Consider the following 24,312-nt stretch of genomic DNA (forward strand, 5'->3'; position numbering starts at 1 on the left):
TAACCACGCAGTTGAGCGCCCCACAAACCAAACATCATCATCATCATCATCATCATCATCAAAGCGATGGTAGTAAGGAACTGGAAAAAGAAAACGATGGAAGGGGAAGAATGGAGGCAGGAGACAGAGGAGGCCAAGGTTCTACAAGGAGTGTAGCGCTAATTTCAGACATGCATCAAAATTTCGAAAATATTTTAACCATCAACATTTTAGTCACATACATGTTATTTATTCATTTATTCATTATAGCCTCATTTCTCGAAAAGTTAATAGACACTTCCAATTTTTATTAATGTAAGAATTTAATCCTACAACTGCAGTTCAGCTCGGTTATTCTTGTGCTAAACCGCAACCGAAGTCTACAAATTTTCTTAATACTATTCCTATTTTTTTTATTCTTACAATCTGTAATTATAAAATACCTGCACACTGATCCAGTCTACGTAGTTTTCTATGGCACAATTTTCTGTTCACAGTCAGATATCATTTCACGTCATAGAAAGAAAAGGTGTTGACTATTTTCAATGCTCTATCCGTTTTAATTAATGTACATTCAATTTCGTCTCTTCTATTGACGGTGCTTTTACGGAAATAACGGCTACAGCTTTTTATTCTGCAACTACTGTAACTACCGATACAGTTGCCGTAGAAGGTCTCCACTTCTTACACCCAGCACTACCGTGAATTTGTTACAACGCCAACTGGTACTAGTACATGGGCTGTAGTAATGTTACACTCCAATTATATGTATTTTATCTGATCTGGGTTTTCTTACGTTTTCTGTCAGCCATATCGGAAATAACAGACGAGAAATGTGTTGACTCGCCTCGCTAGACTTCACTGTGCGCCTTAATATGAGGAAGAGGCATACTCTTGACTGTTAAGAGTTTTCTAGGTCAGCCACACTCACGGGTACAGTAAAATTTTTCCGACTTTTCAGTGAAAGTGACTCAAATGCACTCGGCTCCGTCGTTCCGTTTCTATTCATTGTTTCGTTCCTGCAGCAAGTGATCGTCTAGCTGTAGGCTTTCTTACCCGTTCCCTGGGCGCGACTATTATCTTTCCTCGTCTTTGCAGTCGTGACTGGCTACTACAGTTACGCCTTGATATTTCTTGAGACAACATCAACTTGAAGAGTGTCAAAATACTTTAAATACTTTTTTATTTCAATAGATTCGTGGGCGTAAAACCTGCCTTGGGGTAGTGCTCCATGTAGGAGACATTCCTATTGGACTCTTACCCATTTTACCATAGCCTTCCTACCAATGATGTTTAAATACGGAGGATGTGGCCTATATCCGCGAAAGTACTAAGACAAGTGCCGGCCGGTGAGGTCGAGGGTTCTAGGGGCTTCAGTCTGGAACCGCGCGACCGCTACGACCGCAGGTTCGAATCCTGCCTCGGGCATGGATGTATGTGATGTACTTAGGTTACTTAGGTTTAAGTAGTTCTAAGTTCTAGGGGACTGATGACCTCAGATGTTAAGTCCCATAGTACTCAGAGCCATTTGAACTAAGACAAGTCATCTATTTGGTTCGAAGTGTATTAACATAGGCCTGATAAACCTTTTGTTTGTTCGAGAAAAGAATGTATAAGGGATAGGAAAGGAATTGAAACTGGTATTAGTCTCAGAATGCCAGCAGAGGACTATTTTTAAGGTATATGATTATAAATATTTTTAATATTTAATAAAATTGCAGCCAAATAGCCATATACAGTTACTTTGCTTAACATTTGACATTTACATTTTACATTTTTGCATATTCATTTATCGATTTCACTCTTTTACTGCACAGTTCTATGTGATATTGTTCACAGGCTTCGTTACACAGTTGACATACACATGTTGCGGTTGGGTCGTGATAAGTTTTGTTTTTGCAGATTAGATGATGAAAGCCATGAGTAGAAAGTCTAGTTACAACATGTCGCTGTTCGAAGTTTGGTGCTGTCCATGAGCGGTTTGTCATTGCTTCGGTGCCGTAAAACTCCGGCCATATTTTTTCTCGTTTGTCCTCCATGATCTTCAGTTGCTTTCTGAAAGCCCTGGTGTGTGGCATCATATATCGAAGTCTGATGTCTTCAATTAGGAATGTCTCTCTCGCTAGCAGGTACACTAGTCTAGATCTTGTTGTCTTTGAGAGACCTAGTGCTCTTTTTAGATAGGTCGATTTTACCTTTTCTAGTGTTTCTAGATTTTTTTCTGTCAGGTGGTCCCATATAACCTCCATCCCATAAGCCAGGATTGGCAAGATTTTTGCGTTGAATAATTTCATGGCCGTTTCTAGACTGAGTAGGCGGATGTTTTTGATGTCCTGTATTGCTATTATTGCTTGGGCTGCACGTTCTGTTGAATGTTTTGTGAAGCATTTGACTGTTGGTTGCAATGTCACTCCTAGGTATTTAAAGTCTGATGAGATTTTTATTTTTTGTCCTCTGATACTGATTTCCGCATTCTTGGGTGTTTTGCCTCCTTTGATTATAAATAAGACTACAACTCTTGCAGAGGATGAAAAGACAGAAGGTAGTTAGATACATGGATATTCAAATACTCAGCAACATCTCAAAGTTGATTACGTATCTTGTGGGTAACATAATGCAATTTAAAAGTGAAGTAATGAGCCTTCTCCCAGCCACCTCTTTCTATGTCACTAAACAATATTTTTACAAGGGTTCTCGAAACTAATGTATTCGGATGTAATATAATTAGCTTTCGCACTCTCATGTTTGAAAAACATTCTAACGCAGACTTAACTGATACGTATTTCTTTGCGTGCTTTTCACATCATCACAGATACTTCCCTCCATGGTATTCATATCATATTAGTGACGTAACGTAATATTGTAAGGAAACAGCGTGAATGAAACTGAAGTGCTTACGTCACGTGCGAAAACGAGATACAGCCGTCGATTTGTTTGGGCAAATCTGAGACTATGTGCAAGTCACTGTCTATAAAAGATACACCAGGCTGTTTCTCTTTTCCTGTTTTGGTCCAGTAGCCAGCTGATTACCAAATCGCCTCGGTACGTTTAGCAAGGGCAGTGGATGGAGTAGCACATAGCTTTATTGTAAGAGCTATCCTGATATTGGCAGTGATGCCACAATTTTACTTTATCTACTTGCTATAGTGATCGGTTTGTTTGTGCATATTTTACTCCCTAGTTTATCACGCATTTGCTCCAAGCGTGTTAGTCGGCCGTTGTGACCGAGCGGTTCGAGGCGCTTCAGTCCGGAACCGCAGGACTGCTACGGTCGCAGGTTCGAATCCTGCCTCGGGCATGGATGTGTGTGATGTCCTTAGGTTAGTTAGGTTCAAGTAATTTTAAGTCTAGGGAACTAATGACCTCAGATGCTAAGTCCCATAGTGCTTAGAGCCATTTGAACCAAGCGTGTTGAAAAATAATAATAGTTCACATCAAGGCAGCGTTCGTGGATATCTGCAGTAACACAAGAGACTCGTGTCATTACTTAGATTTTTACTCTCGCCGTAATGGATGTCCGTAGCTTAAAACTCACATTTATAGATAAGAATACAAATATTGTATTGGTAGTATTTCCTGTTTGTTCATGACATGTATATGAATCAGAAACTGAAAGACGTAACATTTCTTTTCTTGGTGGTTGTCTGCACTCAAATGTCGACTGCGAAAAGCCAGACAGATCTTTCGGTCCAAAAAGACAGAACTCCAGTCTGCTGTGCCCTGTTCATCAAGTTGCTATACTAGCTGCGCAGTGTAATGTATCACACCTCCCTTGACTGCGGCTTATATCTTTGTTTCATTTTTTGGTTTTATGTAATGTTTTCGTCTTACTTTTTGTATACTCTAGTATCCTGCTCGGCAACAACATAGTAATCCTGGAACACGGTTCTGCCGCAGAATATAGAGACCAGGTGAAGACCGGTCGGCGTAGCTTCTCCTCAGCTGACACCACCTGACACATGGGAGGTTCTGCACTGCAGTGAGGATTCAGATCAGTTTTCGGTACAGATACAGTATGAGGATGGTCGGGATTACTGCCGACTTCATAGTCCATACGTTTGGAACATAAAAAAGGTAACTGAGAAAAATACCACGAAGCAGCATTGAATCCGGAGACATAGAAGAGGACTACAAAGGATTGGTACGAATTATTGAAACGGCAGCGGCGATATCGGTACCACGCATCACGCACGCCAGGCGAACGACGAAGGTAGCCCCATTGTGGAACGAGGAATACTAAGTTGAGATTTCAGAAAAGAAAGAAGCGCTACGAGTATACCCAAAAAAAATAATGCACAGGAAAACGTCATTCGAATCAAACGTGTCGGGCACAGGCGCAAAGAAAACTTAAATACGAGAAAAGATAGCAAAAAAAAAAGAAAAGAAAAGAAAAGATTGGATTTAACGTCCCATCGACAACCTGGCTGTTAGAGACGGAGCACACGCTCGGATTGTGTCAAGGATGGCTAAGGAAATCGGCCCGGCCCTTTCAGAGGAACCATCGGGGCATTTACCTGGGTTGAATTAGGGAAATCGGAGAAAACCTAAATCCGGATGGCCAGACGCGGGTTTGAACCGTTGTTTTCGCGAATGCGAGTCCATTGTACTAACCACTGCGCCACCTCGCTCGGTGAAAATACGCAAGTGGACAGAATACTGTAACGAGTTAAACCATCAAACCCCAATAACGATAACCTGAAAACAAATTCGTAATACTATCGATGCACCCCACCCCGCTCCCTACCCATCCAAACATACGCTGACAAACCGCCTAATGACGAAGGAAATATTGTGCGAGATAACCCCTCATACGGTAGAGAGCGTGAATGAAAATAACCAACCCAAAACGATCACCATCAACTTATGCAACCTTTCACATTAACTGAGGTAGGTAACGTCATCCAAACGTACAGCACCGCGATCGGATAATATCTGTTATCCCTTGATCAAGTTCTTGTCGTCACGGGGCAAACATAGGCTATTACGCGTCTTAAGCACTGCGTGGAAGAATAGCATTACGACTGCAGTTATCAAAACGATAAGTATAGTGACCATTTTAAAGAAAGAGACAGACGCATTGCGAGCTGATTCATATCGACCTGTGGTTCCAAACCTCGGATTGCAATCTTATATTTATCTAGTAACTCCCCCCCCCCCCCCCCCAATTCCCCCTTACCCTCAACGTCATCAACTAAACTTTAGAATGAAAAAGAAATTTCTTTGAACAGTTTTTTTTGTAAGTACTTTATTAAACCACGAACTAATGTGTCAATGAGACACTTGGTATTGCTTATTTCTAACAACATTGTTTCATTTAATTACGAATCAATTCTCAACGCATCGCGAGTGACACCTACAACACCTTCTCAGAAAAGAAAGCTAACTATCCACACTGACGGTGACTCTGGTTACAAAACACGCATCCTCTGCGCCACTTCTCTCCCTAATGATACTTGCCTCACCTACACCCGTATTTAAAATCAACCAGATTAAAAATTTTTCATTATATTTAAGCCTACTGTTCGTAAATCACTTGACTGCTGACTCCTTACTACTGAACTAGTAGAAATTGCAATCTTACTGTTAATACTTTGTGTCTGGCCCTTGCCGCTAATAATAATAATAATAATAATACACCGTCAACCCTACAGTAGTGTAGTGGCAGTTATAGTACGGTTATGTTATGCTGTCAATTAGTTCATTTATTGTTGGGAAATGTATAACGAAGCAATTTATGGTCTAGTGAAGGAATTGCCTACAGTTTGGAAAAGATATTTTCATGAGATATTTAAGCATATGTGATGTGTATGTCTCAATTTTAGTATCATGGATACAAAATGGGATGTACAAAGTATGTGTGTAGTGTGCGTACTATGTAAGGAAGATGTTAATACATTCGTTTCTGTAACCACCACCGCATTTTGTCATGTATTAATACTGGTTATTTGGAAAAAACGTAATTCTTGTTAACATATTTAATCAGTATTACAGACTTAGGAAATTTTGATAACACTAATGATCTTTTAACAATAATTTAGTTTTGTGATCAAAACACAATTGGACCACTTCATTTTTACCCCTCAGGGAATTGGAATTTGTCTCCTAGGGGATAATGACAGGACGATGTCAGTGTCTAAACGGGGATTAGCGATCACGATGTCATTATAGCGGCTATGATTAAGAGAGTTAATAAATCACTCAAGAAGGCTAGCAGGGTATTTCTGCTAGATAGAGCAGATAAGCATTAACATCTCACTCAGACAGTGAATTGACATCACTTAGTTCCAGTAGAGGAATTATGTGCAAAGTTTAAGCAGATTCTAAATCGTATTCTGGAGAATTATGTGCCTAGTAAGTGGATAAAGGATGGAAAAGACCCACCATGATTTAATAATGAAATTCGGCGGATGCTGAGGAAGCAGAGGCACTCTCAGTTCAAAAGGGAACACACAAATGCCTATAAGCGAAGGTTAGTAGAGATTCGTGCGTCTGTGGAAAGATCTATGCACAAAGCATACAACAAATACCATCATCACACCTTAGCAAAAGATCAGGCAGAGAACCCGAGAAAATTCCGGTCGTATGTAAAATCGGTAAGCAGTTCTAAGGCTTCTGTTCAGTCCCTTATTCACCAGTCTGGTGTGGCAATTGAAGGTAGCAAAAAGGAAGCTGATGTTTTAAATTTCATCAGAATATCAGAGGATTAAAAAACAAAGTAGATGAGCTTCTTGTTTGTTCAGAAGATTTAGAAACTGAGGGTGGAATACATGTACTATGTCTGTCTGAACATCATATAGTCACAGGTATGGAAATGGTAAATGTAGGTGGATATAAGCTTTCAGCACTTGTAAGCAGAGACACTATGGACAGAGGAGTAGTTGCCATATATGTTAAAATCTGTCATAGTGTGCAAAATTTGGAAACTAAAGATTTTTGCGTAGAGCAACATATAGAAGCATGTGCATGTGATCTTAAAATAAATAATGGCACTTCTATTATTGTAGCCATGTATAGGTCCCCAATTGAAAATTCTCAAATATTCCTGAAAAACTTGGATTGTTTGTTGTGCTATCTGCCAGACAGACGAAAGCAAATTGTTGCTTGTGGGGATTTCAATGTAGATTTTCTGAAAGAGTCTGATAGAAAGCCTGACCTTGAAGTGTTACTTGGTTCCTTCAATTTGACATCAGTTATCGATTTTCCTCCTCAGGTGGTACAGGAAAGCAGCACACTGATAGATACTGTTTTCATAGACTAAGATAAATTTAATCAAATAAAAACTTTTCCTACTAAGAATGGTCTGTCTGATCATGATGCACAGCTAGTTACAGTATTTGATATAGCTCCATACAGTAATGCAAACCAGTCCTCCAAAGCAGTGCATTCAATTAATGATTTAAAAATTTAAAATTTTAGGGAAAGCTTGCAACAGTTAGACTGAAATGAGGTGTATAGGGAACCTGATGCTAATTTAAAATTTAACCTATTTCACAATACCTTTGTGAGTATATTTGAAAACTGATTCCCTAAGAAAACAGTGAAATATAATTGTAAGAAACCATCTAAAAAGCCACAGCTTACTAAAGAGATAAAGATCCCTTGTAAACAGAAAAGGGAAATGTATCTTATAGCTAGGAAGAGTAATGATCCTGAAACAGTGAAACAAAATAACAACTGCTGCACTGTATTAAGAAAAGTTATTAAAAAGTCCAGAAGTATGTGCATTATGTCTGAGATTAGCACATCTGATTATAAAATTAAAACAATTTGGAATATTGTTAAAAGGGAAACAGGGCAACTGAGCGCACAGGAAGAATGTATTTCTGTCAAACACAATGAAAAGTTTGTTAACAAGAAGTCAGAAGTAGCAAACATTTTTAATAATCATTTTTAAGTGTTATAGAGAAAATAGGATCCAGCTATTCATTAGAAAATGCAAGGCAGTATATGGAAGAGGCAGTACCTATGCAATTTGATAAAACTGAAATTCAACCCACCTCTCCTACTGAAATTAGGAAAATAATAATTCACTCAAAAGTAAAAGCTCACATGGAATTAATGGAATTTCCAACAGAGTACTAAAAGCTTGTTCCCAACAAATAAGCAGGATTCTCAGCCACATATGTAGTAGCTCACTGAAACAGGGCATTTCTCCAGATAGACTGAAATACGCTATTGTTAAACCATTGCATAAAAAAGGGGATAGATCTGATGCTAGCAACTGCCACCCAATCTCACTTCTGAGAGCTTTATCCTGAATTCTTGAAAACATAATGTATTCAAGAGTAGCATCACATATTTGAAAAATGAAGTACTAACAAAATGTTAATTTGGTTTTCAGAAAGGCTTTTCAACAGAAAATGCTATATATGCTTTCACTGATCAAATATTAATGCATTGAATAACTGAACATCACCCATTGGGATATTTTGTGATCTCTCAAAGGCTTTTGATTGTGTGAATCATGAAACTCTTCTAGATAAGCTTAAGTGTGGTATGAGAGGTACAGTGCACAAATGGTTTAATTCATAACTAGCTGGAAGAATGCCGAAGGTTGAAATTAACAGCACAGATTGTCTGCAAAAACCAGCAGAGTCCTCTAACTGGGGAGGTATCAAGAATGGTGTCTCACAGGGTTCAGTCTTGGGTTCCATATTGTTCTTAATAATATATTAACGACTTCATGAAGATGCAAAGTTAGTTCTTTTTGCTGATGATACCAGTATAGTAATCACACCCAACAAGCAAGAATCAGCTGAGGAAATTGCAAATAATGTCTTTCAGAAAATTATTAAGTGGTTCTCTGCAAATGGACTCTCATTTAATTTTGAGAAAATGCAGATATACAATTCTGTACATTAAATGGCATAATACCATTGATAAATATAGACTATGAACGGAAGTCTGTTGTTAAGGCAGAATCCTCAAAATTTCTGGGTGTGTGCATTGATGAGAAATTGAATTGAAAGAAACACGTCGATGATCTGCTGAAGGTTTTAGGTTCAGCTACTTATGTTATAAGAATTATTGAAAATTTTGACGATAAACAATCAGTAAATTAGCCTACTATTCCTGTTTTCATTCACTGCTTTCATATGGCATCGTATTTAGGAGCAATTCGTGATTAAGAGAGAAAGTATTCATTTCACAAAATCGTGTAATCAGAATAATAGGTGGAGCCCACCCAAGATCACCTTGCAGATATTTATTTAAGGAACTCGGGGTACTTACACTGCCTTCGCAATACATATATTCACTTATGAAATTTGTCATCAATAACCCATCCCAGTTCAAAAATAACAGCGAAGTGCATAGCTACAACACTAGAAGAGAGGGTGATATTCACTATTCTGGATTAAACCTCACTTTGGTACAGAAAGGGGTGAATTATGCTGCCAAAAAAAATCTTTTGTCATTTGCCAAATAGTACTAAAAATCTGATAGATATCCAGCCAACATTTAAAAGCAAATTAAAAGAATTTCTGAATGACAACTCCTTCTAGTCAAGAGATTAATTTTTAGATATGAAGTAGTAACTGTAAAAAATTAATTAATTATTTTGTGTAAAGAAAACTTAATGTTAAACTGACACGTTCCACATAATTACGAAATGTCGTATTCATGATCTATGGAACAAGGATTAATGTATGTATGTATGTATGCTGCCCTCTATGCGGAAGAGAATCCAACTGGCTGATTACTAAACTGGTCCGAATGCATCAAGCATTTTCTTCTCGTATGTTAATCCTCTAATTTACCTGTGTGTGTGTGTGTGTGTGTGTTTGTGTGTGTGTGTGTGTGTGTTTGTGTGTGTGTGTTTGTTTGTGTGCCTGTTTGAATTCTAATTCTTATTATAAGGAGCATATACTTCTGTGTGTATTATTTTAACTACCCATGACACTATATGTTTGGTTTTCTGTATATTCACCAAGGAATTGCAGTCTGTTTTAACTATTTGAGACATTGTACGTTGTATGTTTATTCTGGCTGCATGGGTGCAACCGCACGACAATAAATAAATAAATAAATAAACTATGCCGCTGTCTCATTTTCAGTTGTCTTGACAGAAAGAAAAACTGAGAGTCAGGCGTAATTTGTCTTCTGTTGGGAGTTGTGAAGCTGAGCGGACACAAAGAAAGGCACTTTCAAGTTTTTTAACAGATTTTCTAAAACAAACAATGAGTCTCAAAAAACATTGGAGCGGACTGCACTATTCATTAAACTAGTTAATCGTGTTATATTTATGTTCATTAAGGACAAAAAGGAGAGAATGTCGACGCAAACCGACCAAATGGTTTCTTGTCAGCAACAAAAGAAAAAACTGTATGAGAGCAGTGGAAGCGTTGTTCATCTTTCCCACTTCAGATTGGGAATAACGACGTCGAAGCCGGAGGGTTGTAAAGGAAGGAAGGCAGGTCAAGTTTCATGTCCCGTCAACGACGCGGTCATTAGTGACACAGCACAAGCTCGAACAGCACAAGGGTGGAGAAGCAAATAAACCGTGTCGTTTTCTAAGGAAATGTCCCAGCATTCGCCTTAATCTTAATCGATTTAGGAAAACCTCAGAAAATAAAACCTGTGTCGTCAGAATGGAATTTGATACCTGCCCTTCCTCAAAGTTGATCTAGTGCTCCGAAGGAGAAAATTAGCACTCATATCTTTCATTTCCAAGTACATACGGTTCCTTTGTTGAAGTCGTAATGAGATACGCAAGTGACTCTCTGCGTGCAGTTCCATTATCGTGAACAAACTATTTAAGATCCCGTATTAAAAATAAGAATACCTTTTATTTAATAAAACACACTGCCGCCTATACTCGTATTATGAATACATTATTGGAGGTTTTGAAATAGTATGTTTTAAAGATAATGGAAAACAGTGCCGAATGAGGAAGATAGTTTTTTTATCTTATCACGTGAAACCTGTTGTTGAGGAAAAATCCGTTTATTTATGCCTGAGAAAAATTAAATTTCTAAATCCTTGGGATTCAGCCGCATTGTATTTTGGAAGTAGGTAACGACGGCGTCGCATCAAACGTCATGAGTAAAACAACGCATCACACGATGTCCATGAAGGTACCACATAAAATCTATGCTGGATTGCCATTTTACGAATTCGTGTTAATCAGTTTTCCATTAAAATGTTGGCCAAAGTTTCAACACTGGCGCCTATATTTTATTGAGGATCATGATTACTGATCCCAATCTCTGATTACTGATCCAGATCCCTGTCTGAACATCATTAAGATAGTTGGGACTGACTGTCACCAACCAACAAGCGTACGCTTCCAAACTAACTCTTCTAGGTAGTTATCAGAAGAGACGCATAGGATTTCAGATGAACTTCCGTACCATACGCCACTCGTAAAACAGGAGTTTTTACAATTTATGGGAACAAGGTAAAAATTTCCTATCACTATTACGGCATCACCGCTAGTGATTTAAAGTTTCTCTGAAATGTTTATTCATACCTATGGATAAGACAAGCGATCTGTAGAAAGACACATCTCAAAGCATATACACTACTGGCCATTAAAATTGATACACCAAGAAGAAATGCAGATGATAAATGGGTATTCATTGGACAAATATATTATACTAGAACTGACATGTGATTACATTTTCACGCAATTTGGGTGCATAGATCCTGAGAAATCAGTACCCAGAACAACCACCTCTGGCCGTAATAACGGCCTTGATACGCCTGGGCATTGAGTCAAACAGAGCTTGGATGGCGTGTACAGGTACAGCTGCCCATGCAGCTTCAACACGATACCACAGTTCATCAAGAGTAATGACTGGCGTATTGTGACTATCCAGTTGTTCGGCCACCATTGACCACACGTTTTCAATTGGTGAGAGATCTGTAGAATGTACTGGCCAGAGCAGCAGTCGAACATTTTCTGTATCCATACAGGACCTACAACATGCGGTCGTGCATTATCCTGCTGAAAAGTACGGTTTTTCAGGGATCGAATGAAGGGCTTAGCCACGGGTCGTAACACATCTGAAATTTAACGTCCACTGTTCAAACTGCCGTCAATGCGAAGAAGAGGTGACAGAGACATGCAACCAATGGCACCCCGTACCATCACGCTGGGTGATACGCCAGTATGGCGATGACGAATACACGCTTCCAATGTGCGTTCACCGCGATGTTGCCAAACACGGATGCGACCATAATGATGCTGTAAACAGAACCTGGATTCATCCGAAAAAACGACGTTTTGCCATTCGTGCACCCAGGTTCGTCGTTGAGCACACCATCGCAGGCGCTCCTGTCTGTGATGCAGCGTCAAGGGTAACCACAACCATGGTCTCCGAGCTGATAGTCCACGCTGCTGCAAACGTCGTCGAACTGTTCGTGCAGATGGTTGTTGTCTTGCAAACGTCCCCATCTGTTGACTCATTGATCGAGACGTGGCTGCACGATCCGTTACAGCCATGCGGATAAGATGCCTGTCATCTCGACTGCTAGTGATACGAGGCCGTTGGGATCCAGCACGGCGTTCCGTATTGCCCTCCTGAACCCACCGATTCAGTATTCTGCTAACAGTCATTGGATCTCGACCAACGCGAGCAGCAATGTCGCGATACGATAAACCGCAATCGCAATAGGCTACAATCCGACCTTTATCAAAGCCGAAAACGTGATGGTACGTATTTATCCTCCTTACCCGAGGCGTCACAACAATGTTTCACCAGGCAACGCCGGTCAACTGCTGTTTGTGTATAAGAAATCGGTTGGAAACTTTCCTCATGTCAGCACGTTGTAGGTGTCGCCACCGGCTCCATCCTTTTGTGAATGCTCTGAAAAGCTAATCATTTGCATATCACAGCATCTTCTTCCTGTCAGTTAAATTTCACGTCTGTAGCACGTCATCTTCGTGGTGTAGCAATTTAATGGCCAGTAGTGTATGTGGTAATTAGTCTGTTCCAGAACATTTCGCTTACAGACTCTATTTGTACCTTCGTGGAAATAAGTTTTTGACAGAGTTCAACCAGTCTCTGCAGTATGTTCTTAAGTTTGTTCGAAAGATCTCACAGCTACTGATTTCGTGTTTTACCAAGTGTCATGTCAATGTCTCATCTTTCCAGAAGAACTTGAAATTCTGGACTTTTTTTAAAAATATTGCAATACTTGCACCTCTCTTCAGCTAACTCAGTTTTGACTGGACGGAGTTTGTCTAATTAAACAACGTCATTGAGGGATACCCTGCAGGTAGGTATCCTACGCAAAAGGTCATGAACTCTGTACTCAGTTGTCACACGATCAACGAAAACGTTGGGTTAACCTTCCAATTGGCCCAAAATGAGAAGGCCAAGTTAGTTCTAAGTACAAGGTTGGTCAGTTGCAGCTTATTTTTCAGCTGTCACAAATAAAAAAATAAATAAAAACATTTACGGTACCGAAGCTCAGGTATTTAACTGGTGATGACAGGATACGGTGGCAGTTGCAGCGCAACAATATAAATTCATAGGAGCGACTATGTTAACAGTCATGCGCTGTAAGGTAGTTGCGTCAACAACTAACAGTCGTCAGTACATCAAAGCAATAGTGGATTCCACGTGCCCGACGCAAAGCCTGGGGCTGTACTCGTATCTTGAGTTGTCGTTCTCCTCCAGCCTTGAGTCAGCTGAGGTAGTCCGGTTTTGCGTCAGCTTCTGTGGGTTACGGCCTTGACCTACGCGCTGCATCATCCCAAGCGACGTGATAACACAACACTAACTGCTGCAAGTTCTGCAGGATCTGCTGATCTTCCCGGGAAAGAAATACACAGCGATCAAGTATGTGTCACACCGTAAATGCCCCACGAAAAGGAAAGGAAGGACGGAGCGTGGCAAAGCGATTACGGTGAACTTGCTTTTAGGTTGAAAGAAATGAATGTGTCCGAAGTTAAGCATAATAAAGGAATAGGATCTTATTTCCTGAACCGAAATTCCTGCTCCGGCTGTGACGAATGCGACGAGGAACTGAAACGGTATTCGCCCATTTAGTCACAGTGCAGTTTTCACTATTGCTGACTGAACATTCCTCGTCCTACCGTGAAAGGGATACATACTGGCGTGCACAATATCTGTCCTCAACCCCCTAACACTGTTTGTAGGGAAATTACTGCGCCTGAGGCAGCCATAACATCTACAGGCAAATAGTCTTGCAGACACTGTTAGATTTCGTCACGCTGTTAAGGTCAGACACCGATCTTGTCTTGTATACGTCTACTTTGGTGGTAAAGTTGCTACCCGAGTATGTATGCTTCCTCTAGGTATGCCTTTGTATCCAGCAGGCGTCACGCAACGAAATGAAACTGGCTGAAAATAAGACCGCTACACTAATATTCTTATATGATGACCAAGTCGCCAGAAACGTAAACAAACTAATAAAACATGCGATTCATTACATTAGTTTATTTTTATCAGTCAATGCTATTAGTGTAACACTGTAACAGTACTTCAATTTCAGTTTGCTTTGCAATGGTGGCCGATAGATTTGTCACGTATAAAAAGAAACAACTGATTTTTCTTTACAATAACCAGGATGACCATGGATTGGAAAAATTAGTAAAATCTTTAAATTGAGTTGAATAATTGTCAAAGGTTCATTTTTATAAGAAAGATTATTATTAAGAGATTTCTTTTTAAAAGCATTTACATGGAACTTGATATAACAATACTACATATGTGAGAGGCTGCTTTTACCTGATACTACAACGTTCAGGCACCGCCATCGCTCCATCGCTCCCAGCCAACTCCATACACCACACTGCAAGCAACTACTTACTCCTACTGCTACATACACTGCTCTTACTGCATACAACTCTGCTCTCCAGTCTGAGATTCTCTTATAGCTTACATATCGCAGGCAGCGCGTGAGCAATCCATCGAATTACATTTGCTCGAGTGCGCTAGCAACAAATTCTTTAATCATAGACCTCTTACAACTACACTCCGGGAAATTGAAATAAGAACACCGTGAATTCATTGTCCCAGGAAGGGGAAACTTTATCGACACATTCCTGGGGTCAGATACATCACATGATCACACTGACAGAACTACAGGCACATAGACACAGGCAACAGAGCTTGCACAATGTCGGCACTAGTACAGTGTATATCCACCTTTCGCAGCAATGCAGGCTGCTATTCTCCCATGGAGACGATCGTAGAGATGCTGGATGTAGTCCTGTGGAACGGCTTGCCATGCCATTTCCACCTGGCGCCTCAGTTGGACCAGCGTTCGTGCTGGACGTGCAGACCGCGTGAGACGACGCTTCATCCAGTCCCAAACATGCTCAATGGGGGACAGATCCGGAGATCTTGCTGGCCAGGGTAGTTGACTTACACCTTCTAGAGCACGTTGGGTGGCACGGGATACATGCGGACGTGCATTGTCCTGTTGGAACAGCAAGTTCCCTTGCCGGTCTAGGAATGGTAGAACGATGGGTTCGATGACGGTTTGGATGTACCGTGCACTATTCAGTGTCCCCTCGACGATCACCAGTGGTGTACGGCCAGTGTAGGAGATCGCTCCCCACACCATGATGCCGGGTGTTGGCCCTGTGTGCCTCGGTCGTACGCAGTCCTGATTGTGGCGCTCACCTGCACGGCGCCAAACACGCATACGACCATCATTGGCACCAAGGCAGAAGCGACTCTCATCGCTGAAGACGACACGTCTACATTCGTCCCTCCATTCACGCCTGTCGCGACACCACTGGAGGCGGGCTGCACGATGTTGGGGCGTGAACGGAAGACGGCCTAACGGTGTGCGGGACCGTAGCCCAGCTTCATGGAGACGGTTGCGAATGGTCCTCGCCGATACCCCAGGAGCAACAGTGTCCCTAATTTGCTGGGAAGTGGCGGTGCGGTCCCCTACGGCACTGCGTAGGATCCTACGGTATTGGCGTGCATCCGTGCGTCGCTGCGGTCCAGTCCCAGGTCGACGGGCACGTGCACCTTCCGCCGACCACTGGCGACAACATCGATGTACTGTGGAGACCTCACGCCCCACGTGTTGAGCAATTCGGCGGTACGTCCACCCGGCCTCCCGCATGCCCACTATACGCCCTCGCTCAAAGTCCGTCAACTGCACATACGGTTCACGTCCACGCTGTCGCGGCATGCTACCAGTGTTAAAGACTGCGATGGAGCTCCGTATGCCACGGCAAACTGGCTGACACTGACGGCGGCGGTGCACAAATGCTGTGCAGCTAGCGCCATTCGACGGCCAACACCGCGGTTCCTGGTGTGTCCGCTGTGCCGTGCGTGTGATCATTGCTTGTACAGCCCTCTCTCAGTGTCCGGAGCAAGTATGGTGGGTCTGACACACCGGTGTCAATGTGTTCTTTTTTCCATTTCCAGGAGTGTATTTCAGACGAGCGTAGTAATTCTTGACTGCGTGTTTAAATACACGCAAGTTCTCGATAGCACACGACAAAATTAAGACCTTTAGTGGGCAGCTTCTCAAATATATATTATTTCTGTAGGGTTTGCACGTGGGTCGAATTGTCGCGAAGGGTGGCGGACAATCCGACTAGTATGACGTCACAAGTTCGTTGCAGGGGCCGTATACGTCGTTGGCTCCGTTTTGGTGTAACACAGCCAGGTACGCGCAGAATTGATAAACATATATGGTTGTGGACAGGTAAAATAAAAGAAAAAGCATATGGAAGAAAACAACCTGTCGGCGGCAGTGGCCGAGCGGTGCTAGGCACTTCAGTCTGGAACCGCGCGACAGCTACGGTCGCAGGTTCGAATCCTGCCTCGGGCATGGATGTGTGTGATGTCCTTAGGTTAGTTAGGTTTAAGTAGTTCTAAGTTCTACGGGATTGATGACCTCAGATGTTAAGTCCCATAGTGCTCAGAGCCATTTGAACCATTTGGAAACAACCTTCAAACAGTCACAACCTTCCCAGAATAAACAGAGCCTTCAGAACTACAAAGCCATAAAGAGAAGTGAAAGAAGCAGTTGCAGAGGGTAAAGTAAATCTCCACCAACTTTTATATTATCAGCTAACAACTAAAGAAGAGAACAAAATCATTTACCAACAAGCCCGAACTCCGTATAGAGCAGGTAAAGATATAAAACAACATAGGTGTAAAAGATAAGAATGATACGTGGCTCCCTGACAGCAGCATAATTCTGGGACATTGGTGGGGCTATTTTAGTGAAATATCCAATATTGAATTCCCCCACCCACCAATACTAAAAGGTAATGTAACAACTGGACGAGTTCCATGTATCACAACAGATAAGGTCAAATTTGCCATTCATAAAATGAAAAATGAAAAGGTTCCAGGACCAGAGGACCTTCCTATAGCCACACGGGAAATTGGCGAACTTAACAACAAAGCGATCACCTGGCTCGCGGAATTATTGAATTACATCATTCATTGCGACCATGTCCTCACCAATTGGTCATCTAGTATCAAAGTACCTATTTTTAAGGGTAAGGGGGGCCCTGCTGGATGTACCAACTATCGTCCAATCCGGCTCCTCTCCGCACTATGAAGACATTGGAACGTATCCTCGATGACAGACTGCAGAACATAGTTCAGTTCTCAATAAATCAATGTAGGTTTGTGAAGGAATGTGAGACGATAGATTCAACTTTTGTTGCTCACCAGCTGATGGAGCAATTCTGTGAGAAAAAGAGCTCACTAAATCTTGCCTTTCTTGATCTTGAGGAGGCATTTGATCAAATATCAGATCAGATCATTCGGTGTGCTCTTCACAGTCATCAAGCTCCTGAAACCGACAAAGTGGTTAAAAATGTGACTTTTTAGGCTTTCAGGACTGATCTGTTGCAAATACTCTTCTCCGGTTTGCCGTCGGATCATATTGTGCATATCTCACAAATTTTCTTCGATAAAATTGTTCGAGATCTTCAGATGGGGTAGTGGCTGTTGTCACAGCTACAAGGCACGCGCGGCGGCATCGAAATTTATGACCACGAGCAGGCAATACGCGTGCGCGGAAGACGTTCGCAGTAGGAGGAAAGCGGGGCTCCCAATGTCCCCTGCCGGGAGGGAGCCGCAGAAAGGCCTTCCGGGAGTACGCTGTCTCCAGTGACTGTGCTGCCGGACGCTCTTGCGATTAAAAAAAAAAAATGGTTCAAATGGCTCTGAGCACTATGGGACTTAACTTCTAAGGTCATCAGTCCCCTAGAACTTAGAACTACTTAAACCTAACTAACCTAAGGACATCACACACATCCAAGCCCGAGGCAGGATTCGAACCTGCGACCGTAGTGGCCACGCGGTTCCAGACTGTAGCGCCTTTAACCGCTTGGCTCTTGCGATTAAAAGCTGAATTAAATCTCAGCAGTACGCCGTGTAGGGTCATGAATCGCAAGCTCTCGTTTCTCCTTTTTGGATGTAATAGCAGCTAGTGTAGCGGCAGTCGCCGAACCGAGAGCACGCGCAGCAGAGCAGCAGCAGCACTTGTGTGATAAACTGTAAATTAATTTAGTCTTTGTGTTTTGGTCAAACGCTTCTGCAAAGAAGTGATCTGTACCTGTGTATTTTACTGTGTAAACTAGTGGTTACAAGACTAATCGTAGTTTTTGTTTTTTGCGTAAGTCTTGTGTGTATCCTTGTGTAGGGCAGCTTCCTAGTGTAAATTTTTCCGTGTGGAGAAATTTATTTCTGTTTAATAGTTCGCGGTCTCAGAGTTCAGTGAGAAATCTTCACACCAACTTTTAGTGTTACTTTATTATCTTTTGGTATATTTTCAAACTCAGTAGCACCATTTGAGACCTTATATCTATTTTATACACAGTACGATATGGCTAGGGACTGGTGCTTGTTGTGAGAGGACACAAGGAGAATTGGCTGCTGTCTGTAACAGCTGACAGCTGCGTTGCCTACCGTCGACATGCTTCTAGCTAATGCTCGAAGTTGCAGTGACGTCGGGGCGGCAGTGACGAGATGTGCGACACCTTTGGTGTCACTGGAATCTCCTGGTGGGCCGGATGTCATTGCGGCTTCCGATACGCAACATCTGACAGGTCCGTCCTCACTCCAGAGTGGGTGGCAGACAGTGATGGTTTCGCGTGTCACTGGGCGGAAGGCGAAAGAGGGAGCAGGCCGTGCTGCTGGCTCCCTACGTCTTAGCAACAGGTACGAGGTGCTTCCCAGTGTTGATGATAACTCTGAGCCAGCACGGGAAGCCTCTACTGTTGGGCCAGCGGTCTATTTTTAGTAGGCAAGGCGAGAAAGAATTCCAGTGTGCATTCAGTATGTTTGCCGGGAGGTCTCATCCGTGATGTGCAGGAGGCCCTACCGGCGGCTATCGAGCGCACTGGGTGTAACCGGCTGCATGTAGTGGCACATGTCGACACGAATGACGCCTGCCGCTTGGGTTCTGAGGTCATCCTCGGCTCCTTTCGGCGGCTGGCTGATTTGGTGAAGGCAACTAGCAACGCACGCGGGGTGCAGGCTAAGCTGTCTATTTGTAGCATCGTACCCGAGGTTGATCGCTGTCCTCTGGTTTGGAGCAGAGTTGAAGGTTTAGACCGGAGGCTCAGACGGCTATGCGACGGTATCGGATGCGAATTTCTCGAACTCCGCTATGGGGTGCAGAATTGTAGGGTTCCCCTTAATATGTCAGGCGTGCACTACACGCAGGAAGCGGCTACTAGGATAGCGCAGTACGTGTGGCGTGCACATGGGGATTTTGGGTTAGAGGACACCTCCCTTGGGAGCAAACGCGATTTGCCTGTTAAATCAGCCACAGCGACCTCAGAGAATCTAGGGCCTCGCAGATCAGAAATAGAAAAGAATGATATGGTTTTAGTAAACTGCAGGAGTATCGAAGGAAAAGTCCCAGAATTAGTATCGCTTATTGAAGGTTATAATGCACAGATAGTATTGGGAACAGTAAGTTGGTTGAAGCCGGTCAATGACAACGAAATCCTAAATTCAGACTGGAATATTTTTCGTAAGGATAGGTTAGTCGCCAATGGTGGCGGCGTGCTGATTGCAGTAAAAAATTCGATAAAACATAGCGAGGTTGTCACGGATTCCGAATGTGAAATAATCTGGGTGAAATTAAGTATCAAAAAACGGTCAAAATTGGTGATCGGATGCTTTTATAGATCACTTGGGTCAGGATCTGTAGTTGTAGAGCGCTTCAGACAGAGCTTGCGGAATATCATTAGTAATTTTCCTGATCATGCCGTTGTAATAGGGGGTGACTTCAACTTGCCAGGTATAGATTCGGAGCGTTATGCCATCAAAACTGGTGCCAGAGACAGAGAATCGTATGGCATTGTTCTGAATGTCTTGTCCGAAAATTACCTTGAGCAGATAGTTAGAGAACCAGCCTGTGAGGGTAACTTCTTAGACCTCCTGGCAACAAACTGACCTGAACTTACCAAATCAATTAACGTAGAGGAAGATATCAGTGATCATAAGGCTGTGACAGCATCTATGACGACGGGTCCTACAAGGAATGTTAAGAAAGGTAGGAAGATGTATTCGCTCAGTAAGGGTGACAGGATACAAATTTCAAATTATCTCAGTAGTCAGCACCAAATACTCGGTGATGAGGACGAAGATGTGGAGAACAAATGGAAAAAATTCAAAGGCATCGTTCAATATGCCCTAGACAAGTATGTTCCGAGTAAGGTTTTAAGGGATGGGAAAATCCACCATGGTTTAAAAGCCGTGTTAGAAAAGCGCTACGTACACAAAGAGCAGTTCATCTCAGATTCAAGAAAAGTAAAAACCTAGCTGACAAACAAATGCTGAACGAAGCGAAAATGAGCATAAGGAGAGCAATGAGAGAAGCGTTCAATGATTTCGAAAGTAAGACGTTGTCAATCGACCTGAGTAAAAACCCTAAGAGATTTTGATAGCATGTAAAATCAGTAAGTGGGTCAAAATCATCTACTCATTCTCTCAGCCACCACACCGGCACCGAAACGGAAGACAGTGAAGGCCGAAATACTGAATTCGGTCTTCCGAAGTTGTTTCACCGCGGAAGATCGTAACACTGTCCCTCCTTTCAATCGTCGTGCGAACGTCGAAATGGCAGATATTGAGATAACCGATCGAGGAATTGAAAAGTAGCTACAATCGCTTAGTAGCGGAAAGGCTTCAGCACCGGATGAGATACCTGTAAGATTCTATAAAGATTATGCGAAAGAACTTGCTCCCCTTCTGACAGTAATTTATCGTAGATCGCTTGAGCAACGAAAGGTACCTAACGACTGGAAAAAAGCGCAGGTCATTCCCGTTCTTAAGAAAGGCCGTAAGACAGATCCACACAATTACAGACCTATATCGTTGACGTCAATCTGTCGTAGAATTATGGAACATGTTTTATGCTCAAGAATTACGACGTTCTTGGAAATCTCCTATATAAAAATCAACATGGATTCTGCAAACAGAGCATCCCTGAATATGGAAGTTAATAGGAATATAAAAAAAGGGAGGAAGGTTTATCTGTTTAGCAAGAGTAATAGAAGGCAGATTTCAGACTACCTAACAGATCAAAACGAAAATTTCTGTTCCGACACTGACAATGTTGAGTGTTTATGGAAAAAGTTCAAGGCAATCGTAAAATGCGTTTTAGACAGGTACGTGCCAAGTAAAACTGTGAGGGACGGGAAAAACCCACCGTGGTTCAACAACAAAGTTAGGAAACTACTGCGAAAGCAAAGAGAGCTTCACTTCAAGTTTAAACGCAGCCAAAACCTCTCAAACAAACAGAAGCTAAACGATGTCAAAGTTAGCTTAAGGAGGGCTATGCGTGAAGCGTTCAGTGAATTCGAAAGTAAAATTCTATGTACCGACTTGACAGAAAATCCTAGGAAGTTCTGGTCTTACGTTAAATCAGTAAGTGGCTCGAAATAGCATATCCAGAAACTCCGGGATGATGATGGCATTGAAACAGAGGATGACACGCGTAAAACTGAAATACTAAACACCTTTTTCCAAAGATGTTTCACAGAGGAAGACCGCACTGCAGTTCCTTCTCTATATCCTCGCACAAACGAAAAAATGGCTGACATCGAAATAAGTGTCCAAGGAATAGAAAAGCAACTGGAATCACTCAACAGAGAAAAGTCCACTGGACCTGACGGGATACCAATTCGATTCTACACAGAGTACGCGAAAGAACTTGCCCCCCTTCTAACAGCCGTGTACCGCAAGTCTCTAGAGGAACGGAAGGTTCCAAATGATTGGAAAAGAGCACAGGTAGTCCCAGTCTTCAAGAAGGGTCGTCGAGCAGATGCGGAAAACTATAGACCTATATCTCTGACGTCGATCTGTTGTAGAATTTTAGAACATGTTTTTTGCTTGAGCATCATGTCATTTTTGGAAACCCAGAATCTACTATGTAGGAATCAACATGGATTCCGGAAACAGCGATAGTGTGAGACCCAACTCGCTTTATTTGTTCATGAGACCCAGAAGATATTAGATACAGGCTCCCAGGTAGATGCTATTTTCCTTGACTTCTGGAAGGCATTCGATACAGTTCCGCACTGTCGCCTGATAAACAAAGTAAGAGCCTACGGAATATCAGACCAGCTGCGTGGAAGAGTTTTTAGCAAACAGAACACAGCATGTTGTTATCAATGGAGAGACGTCTACAGACGTTAAAGTAACCTCTGGCGTGCCACAGGGGAGTGTTATCGGACCATTGCTTTTCACAGTATATATAAATGACCTAGTAGATAGTGTCGGAAGTTCCATGCGGCTTTTCGCGGATGATGCTGTAGTATACAGAGAAGTTGCAGCATTAGAAAATTGTGGCGAAATGCAGGAAGATCTGCAGCGGATAGGCACTTGGTGCAGGGAGTGGCAACTGACCCTTAACATAGACAAATGTAATGTATTGCGAATACATAGAAAGAAGGATCCTTTATTGTATGATTATATGATAGCGGAACAAAAACTGGTAGCAGTTACTTCTGTAAAATATCTGGGAGTATGCGTGCGGAACGATTTGAAGTGGAATGATCATATAAAATTAATTGTTAGTGAGGCGGGTACCAGGTTGAGATTCATTGGGAGAGTCCTTAGAAAATGTAGTCCATCAACAAAGGAGGTGGTTTACAAAACACTCGTTCGACCCATACTTGAGTATTGCTCATCAGTGTGGAATCCGTACCAGATCGGGTTGACGGAGGAGATAGAGAAGATCCATAGAAGAGCGGCGCGTTTCGTCACAGGGTTATTTGGTAACCATGATAGCGTTACGGAGATGTTTAGCAAGCTCAAGTGGCAGACTCTGCAAGAGAGGCGCTCTGCCTCGCGGTGTAGCTTGCTTGCCAGGTTTCGAGAGGGTGCGTTTCTGGATGAGGTATCGAATATATTGCTTCCCCCTACCTATACCTCCCGAGGAGATCACGAATGTAAAATTAGAGAGATTCGAGCGCGCACGGAGGCTTTCAGACAGTCATTCTTCCCGCGAACCATACGCGACTGGAACAGAAAAGGGAGGTAATGACAGTGGCACGTAAAGTGCCCTCCGCCACACACCGTTGGGTGGCTTGCGGAGTATAGATGTAGATGTAGATGTAGAACCTGCGAAACTCAGCTCGCTCTGTTCCTCCATGAGATCCACAGCGCAGTGGACAACGGCGCTCAGGTTGATGCCATGTTCCTTGATTTCAGTAAGGGATTTGAGACCGTCCCGCATTGCCGTTTAATGAAAAAAATACGAGTTTACCTAGTATCGGAGCAGACGTGCGATTGGATTCAAGACTTTCTTGCAGATAGAACTCAACACGTCGCTCTTAACGTAACTAAATCAACAGATGTAAAGGTAATATCCGGAGTACCACAGGAAGTGTGATAAGACCGTTGTTGTTTACAATACATATAAATGATCTAGTAGAAAGCGTCGGATGCTCTTTAAGGCTATTCGCAGATGATGCAGTTGTTTATACCAAAGTAGTAACGCTAGAACTTAGTAAGAATTTGCAAAACGACCTGCACAGAATTGATGAATGGTGCAGACTCTGGCAGTTGACACTGAACGTAAATAAATGTTACATATTAGGCATACATAGGAAAAGAAATCCACTACTGTACAGCTACACTATTAATGACAAACAGTTGGAAACAGTGTCTGCCGTAAAGTATCTAGGCGTAACTATCCAGAGCGACCTTAAGTAGAATGACCATGTAAAACAGATAGTGGGAAAAGCAGACACAAGACTCAGATTCATTTCAAGAATCTTACGGAAATGTAACTCATCCACGGAAGAAGTGGCTTATAAGGTGCTTGTTAGCCCGATTCTTGAGTATTGTTAATCTGTCTGGGATCCCTATCAGGTAGGGCTGATACAGGTGATAGAGAAGATCCAACGAAGAG

General features: G+C 42.3%; 1 protein-coding gene across 2 annotated transcripts in view; it reads right to left on the bottom strand.

Annotated features, from left to right (window-relative positions):
* Positions 1–24,312, bottom strand: part of LOC126188860 (peptide transporter family 1) — a 322,186-nt gene that overhangs the window by 236,948 nt on the left and 60,926 nt on the right. The gene's annotated exons all lie outside the window — the stretch shown is intronic.

This window comes from Schistocerca cancellata, chromosome 5, assembly GCF_023864275.1.
Source record: "Schistocerca cancellata isolate TAMUIC-IGC-003103 chromosome 5, iqSchCanc2.1, whole genome shotgun sequence".
Taxonomy (NCBI): domain Eukaryota; kingdom Metazoa; phylum Arthropoda; class Insecta; order Orthoptera; family Acrididae; genus Schistocerca; species Schistocerca cancellata.